The sequence below is a fragment of the Bison bison genome, unplaced genomic scaffold (genome assembly GCF_000754665.1).
Source record: "Bison bison bison isolate TAMUID 2011002044 unplaced genomic scaffold, Bison_UMD1.0 scf7180017864037, whole genome shotgun sequence".
Lineage (NCBI taxonomy): Eukaryota > Metazoa > Chordata > Mammalia > Artiodactyla > Bovidae > Bison > Bison bison.
In genome coordinates, this window is record NW_011494609.1 from 7,711,922 (window position 1) to 7,718,081 (window position 6,160).

At 43.1% G+C, this 6,160-nt stretch overlaps 1 protein-coding gene across 1 annotated transcript in view; it reads left to right on the forward strand.

The window, feature by feature from the left end:
• Nucleotides 1-6,160, forward strand: part of HSF2BP (heat shock transcription factor 2 binding protein) — an 87,834-nt gene that overhangs the window by 79,974 nt on the left and 1,700 nt on the right. The window lies entirely within an intron of this gene.

A 6,160-nucleotide genomic window follows, 5' to 3' on the forward strand; every position in this document is an offset into this window, starting at 1 on the left:
GAGGGGCTTGGAGGGGAGCCTGTGGCCCGACTCGGTACATGCCAGGTGTCAGCATCCTGCTGTGTCTCAGGCAGTGACCCTGGTGTTTGGGAATGGCTTCCGGACTGGCTCTGAAGGCAGCTGCAGGAGGCGTTCTGGATGCTGCTGAGCAGCGGTGGCGTGTCTGCTGGCGCGGTGGCCCTCACAGGTGACCGCTCGGTGGAGAGCAGCCTCTGGTGTGAGAGCTCTGGAGCTCGGCAGAACGGCCCCTCTCCTGCTCTGCATGCTCTGGAGACGCCCTGGGCTGGCCGTGCGGCCAGGCCTGCCCTGGAGGGAGAGCTGGCAGTTCCCTCCGACAGCTGCTGGCCCCCGCCCTCGCGTGCTGCGTGCAGCCACACTGATGGAGGCACCGGTTTCCTTCTGTTGGTTTTGTTTCATTCAGCAGATTAGAGTGTCATGGAGAGCGATTAAAAATCAAGTAGTATTTTAACCATTCTTGTGATTTAACAGGATTCTGTGGTCAGACCTCTTGCTGCTGCTGCTCCTAAGTCACTTCAGTCGTGTCCGACTCTTTGCGACCCCATGAATGGTAGCCCACCAGGCTCCTCTTATGGAATTCTCCAAGCAGGAATACTGGAGAGGATAGCCATTCTTTTCTCCAGGGGAATCTTCTCAACCCAGGGGTTGAACCTGGGTCTCCTGCATTGCAGGCAGATTCTTTACTGTCTGAGCCACCAGGGAAGCCCATATTCCCTTATTATTTCTTTAGTATCTGTAGGTTCTGTAGTGAAGTCTCTTTCATTCCCAGCGCTTGTAATCTGTGTCTGTCTCTTCTTCCCCCTCCTTTCCTTGTTTGGCCTGGCTAGAATTTTTTCAGTTTTGTAGATATCTTTTTAGCAGGGTCAGCTTTGGGGTTAATTTTTTTTCCCCCTAGTTTTTTGTTTGTCCTCGTTTGTCTTGATTTCTGTTCTTTATTTTTACTTTCCCTTGGCTTGTTTTTGGCTTGATTTTTTTACTTTTCTATTTAAAAATGTATTTATTTTTGGCTGTGCTGGGTCTTTGGTGCACATGGGCTTTCTCTAGCTGCAGTGAGCAGGGGCTGCTCTGCATTGCGGGGCACAGGCTTCTCATTGCGGTGGCTTCTCTTGTTGCAGAGTGCGGGTTCTGGAGTGTGGACTCAGTAGTAGTGATGCACAGGCTTAGTTGCCCCGTGGCGTGTGGATTCTTCCCAGAGCAGAGACTGAACCTGTCTATGTTCCCTGCGCTGGCAGGCAGATTCTTAACCACAGGACCACCAGGGAAGTTCCCCCCCCCCGCCTTTTTTTTAAGGTGAAAGGTAAGGAAATTAATTTGAGACCTTTGTTCTTGTCCAACACAAGCATTCAGTGCTATAATTTCCCCTGATAAACAGTGATTTAACTCTTGTCTACAAATTATGATAATGTGTTTTATTTTCATTTCAATCACAGTAATTCCTAGTTTTCCTTATGACTTCTTGATCCACAGATTATTTAGAAAAAAATTCTGAATAATATTTGGAGATTTTTTTTCACATATTTTCTGTTATTTATTATGTATTTCTGTATTTCTAACTTAATTTTTTGTGATCACAGAACATATTTTGAATTCTTTTGAATGTGTATTTGGTCAAATTGGTTGATACTGTTGTTCAGGGATTCTGTATCTTCACTGATTTTCTTTCTTCCTTTTTTAAAATCAGTAATGGAAATAAAAGTATTAAATTTCCAACTCTTATTGTGAATTAATTTATAATTAGTTATCTATCATATCTAATATGCCACTTTAATGGCAGAAAGGGAAGAGGAACTGAAGAGCCTCTTGATGAAGATGAGAGTGAAAAAAACCAGCTTAAAACTCAGCATTCAAAAAGCAAAGATCATGGCATCTCATCCCATCAGATCAGATCAGATCAGATCAGTCGCTCAATCATGTCCGACTCTTTGCAACCCCATGAATTACAGCACGCCAGGCCTCCCTGTCCATCACCAATTCCCCGAGTTCACTCAGACTCATGTCCATCGAGTCAGTGATGCCATCCAGCCATCTCATCCTCTGTCATCCCCTTCTCCTCTTGCCCCCAATCCCTCCCAGCATCAGAGTCTTTTCCAATGAGCCAACTCTTCACATGAGGTGGCCAAAGTACTGAAGTTTCAGCTTTAGCATCATTCCTTCCAAAGAAATCCCAGGGCTGATCTCCTTCAGAATGGACTGGTTGGATCTTCTTGCAGTCCAAGGGACTCTCAAGAGTCTTCTCCAACACCACAGTTCAAAAGCATCAATTCTTCGGTGCTCAGCCTTCTTCACAGTCCAACTCTCAAATCCATACATGACCACAGGAAAAACCATAGCCTTGACTAGACGAACCTTTGTTGGCAAAGTAATGTCTCTGCTTTTGAATATGCTATCTAGGTTGGTCATAACTTTCCTTCCAAGGAGTAAGCGTCTTTTAATTTCATGGCTGCAGTCACCATCTGCAGTGATTTTGGAGCCCAGAAAAATAAAGTCTGACACTGTTTCCACTGTTTCCCCATCTATTTCCCATGAAGTGATGGGACCGGATGCCATGATCTTCGTTTTCTGAATGTTGAGCTTTAAGCCAGCTTTTTAACTCTCCACTTTCACCTTCATCAAGAGGCTTTTTAGTTCCTCTTCACTTTCTGCCATAAGGGTGGTGTCATCTGCATATCTGAGGTTATTGATATTTCTCCCGGCAATCTTGATTCCAGCTTGTGCTTCTTCCAGCCCAGCATTTCTCATGATGTACTCTGCATATAAGTTAAATAAACAGGGTGACAATATACAGCCTTGACGTACTCCTTTTCATATTTGGAACCAGTCTGTTGTTCCATGTCCAGTTCTAACTGTTGCTTCCTGACCTGCATACAAATTTCTCAAGAGGCAGATCAAGTGGTCTGGTTCATGGCAAATAGATACGGAAACAGTGAAAATGAACAGCCCTTTATTTTCTTGGGTTCCAAAATCACTGCAGATGGTGATTGCAGCCATGACATTAAAAGGCACTTGCTGCTTGGAAGAAAAGCTATGACAAACCTGGACAGTGTATTCAAAAGCAGAGATATCACTTGGCCGGCAAAGGTCCATATAGTCAAAGCTATGGTTTTTCCGGTAGTCATGTATGGATGTGAGAGTTGGACCATAAAGAAGGCTGAGCACCAAAGAATTGATGCTTTCAAACATTGGTGCTGGAGAAGACTCTTGAGAGTCTCTTGGACTGCAAGGAGATCAAACCAGTCAATCCTAAAGGAAATCAGTCCTGAATATTCATTGGATGGACTGATGCTGAAGCTCCAATACTTTGGCCACCTGATGTGAAGAGCTGGCTTATTAGAAAATATCCTGATGCTGGGAAAGACTGAGGGCAGGAGGAGAAGGGGGCAACAGAAGATGAGATGGTTTGATGGCATCACTGACTCAATGAACGTGAGTTTGAGCAAACTCAGGGAGATGGTGAAGGACAGAGAGGCCTGGCGTGCAATGGTTCATGGGGTGGCAAAGAGTCAGATACAACTTAGCAACTGAATAACAGCAACAGCATCTATCATATTTTGCTTTGTTTCTCTTGAAACTCTGTTGTTAGGTACATACCTAATTAAGTCTGCTGTGTCTTTTTGATCCACTGACCTCTTTATAATTATACAATGACCCTTCTAAGCACATGGTAATATTTTTTGTTCTGAAGTCTACATTGTCTGATATACAGGCTTTGCAGATTTCTTTTAATTAGTGTTTGCCTGGCATGTTTTTTTTAGTATTCTTTCATTTTTAACCTGTGTCTTTATTTTAGGTGCCTTGTAGACAATGTATAATTGAGTCTTGATGTTTTATGCATTTTATATCTTTTAAAAATTTTTTATTGGAGTATAGGTGCTTTACAATGTTTAGTTTCTGCTGTGCAGCATAGTAAATCATTTATTCATCTGCATATATCTACCTTTTTTAGATTTCCTTTCCATTTAGGTCACCACAGAGCACTAAGTAGAGTTCCCTGTGCTGTAGGTTCTCATTAGTTATTGGTTTTATACAGAGTCAGAGATGATTGAGCGACTGAACAACAACAAAATATGTCAGTCCCAATCTCCTAATTCATCCTGTGTATTTTCTGTCTTTTAATCAATGTATTTATACAGTTTTCAGCTAATTTATATAGAAATACAGAAATGCTTGTAGTTGTTTCTTTTCCCTCTTTTTTGTCTGCTGTTGCATTGAGTATTTACTATTCTATCTGCACTGTTCACTTATCATTTACATTTTAAAAGTTTTTTTTTTTTTTTTAGTATTTGCCCTAGGGTTTATAATACAATCTTTAATTGAGATTACATCATGCGAAATGCCAGGCTCAATGAAGCACAAGCTGGAATCAAGATTGCTGGGAGAAATATCAATAACTCCAGACATGTAGATGACACCACCCTTATGGCAGAAAGCAAAGAGGAACTAAAGATCCTCTTGATGGAAGTGAAAGAGGAGAGTGAAAAACCTGGCTTAAAACTCAACATTCAAAAAATGAAGATCATGGCATTGATCCTATTTCATGATCCTACTTCATGGCAAATAGATGGGGAAACAATGGAAACAGTGACAGACTTTCTTTTCTTGGGCTCCAAAACCACTGCAGATGGTGACTGCGGCCATGAAATTAAAAGATGCTTACTCCTTGGACGAAAAGCTATGACCAAGCTAGACAGCATATTAAAAAGCAGAGACATTACTTTGCTGACAAAGGTCTGTATAGTCAAAGCTATGGTTTTTCCAGTAGTCATGTATGAATATGAGAGTTGAAACATAAAGAAGGCTGAATGCCAAAAAATTGCTGCTTTTGAACTGTAATGTTGGAGAAGGCTCTTGAGAGAGTCTCTTGGACTGCAAGGAGATCAAACCAGTCAATCCTAAAGGAAATCAGTCTTGAATATTTATTGGAAGGACTGATGTTCAAGCTGAAGTTCCAATAGTTTGGCCACCTGAGGAGAAGAACTGACTCATTGGAAAAGACCCTGATGCTGGGAAAGAAAAGACTGAGGGCAGGAGGAGAAGGGGAGGACAGAGGATGAGACGGTTGGATGGCATCACCGACTCAATGGCGTTCCAAAGAGTCAAACATGACTGAGTGACTGAACTAAATTGACTTGAATTATTATTAATTGTATTAATTAATCAGAGTTGATTTTAAATTAAAGCATTTAAAATCTTTAAATAATAATGTACTGCTTCAAGTATATTGCAAGAACCCTAAAACAGTGTTTTCCCATCTATTGATCATATTTATTTCAAATTCCTTTTCTAATTGTTTCTACATCTAGGTTATCTCTGAGTCTGGTTCTGTTGATTATTACTTCAGTGGAGTTTTAATCCCCTTGCTTTGTCACTGTAATTTCTGATTGAATGGTGTGCCTTGTGTATAGGGCAGTAGAGTGGAGGTCAGCAGGCTTTTCCTGTAATGAGCCAGCTGGTAACTATTTTGAACTTTGAGAATCACGTGTGGTTTCTGTTGTGTATTTTTCTTCTGTTTGTTTTCTTTTAAAATAACCCTTTAAAAAGGTAACAGCCACCCTTAACTCACAGCCTGTGTGGAAACATGGGCTGACTTTGGCCTCCATGCCAGCCTCTGCAGGAGAGAATGAGGTAAAGTGTTCACAGGTCCTATTCTGCTGGGGTGGCGGTGTCGGAGCTGGGCTGGGCTTGGGGTTTGTTGCTGTGGTTACCTCTGCACTGCTGCTTTCAGAACATCTCCTTCCTGTGCTGACGGTGCGGACTGAGTGGCCAGAGCAGTCTCCACCCTCAGCTGAGGGCCTTCCCTTTGGTCTGTGTCCCAGAGGGATCCCCTTCCGTGCTTTTGCTCCCTGCTGTAGACTGCTCTCCTTGGCTGCTGGGCCACTGCAGGTCATGGGGTGAGTGGGGGGAGCTCCCTCTTGTGCCTGCATCCGAGTGGGCGCCTCCACAGAGATCCTGTCCTCCTTCCCGTGGCAGCCGCTCTGATTGTGTCTTTGGTTATTTCTGTGCCAGAGAGTTTCCTTCCCGTCCCCCCAGAGAGAAGGATTTCATGGTCTGGACCCCGGGGGGTTTCTGCCTCCCAGCACAGCAGTCTTAATGTGTCTTGGTGCTTTTGTTCAGTAAAGAAGGGCTCGGGGCAGGGGGGTGTGTG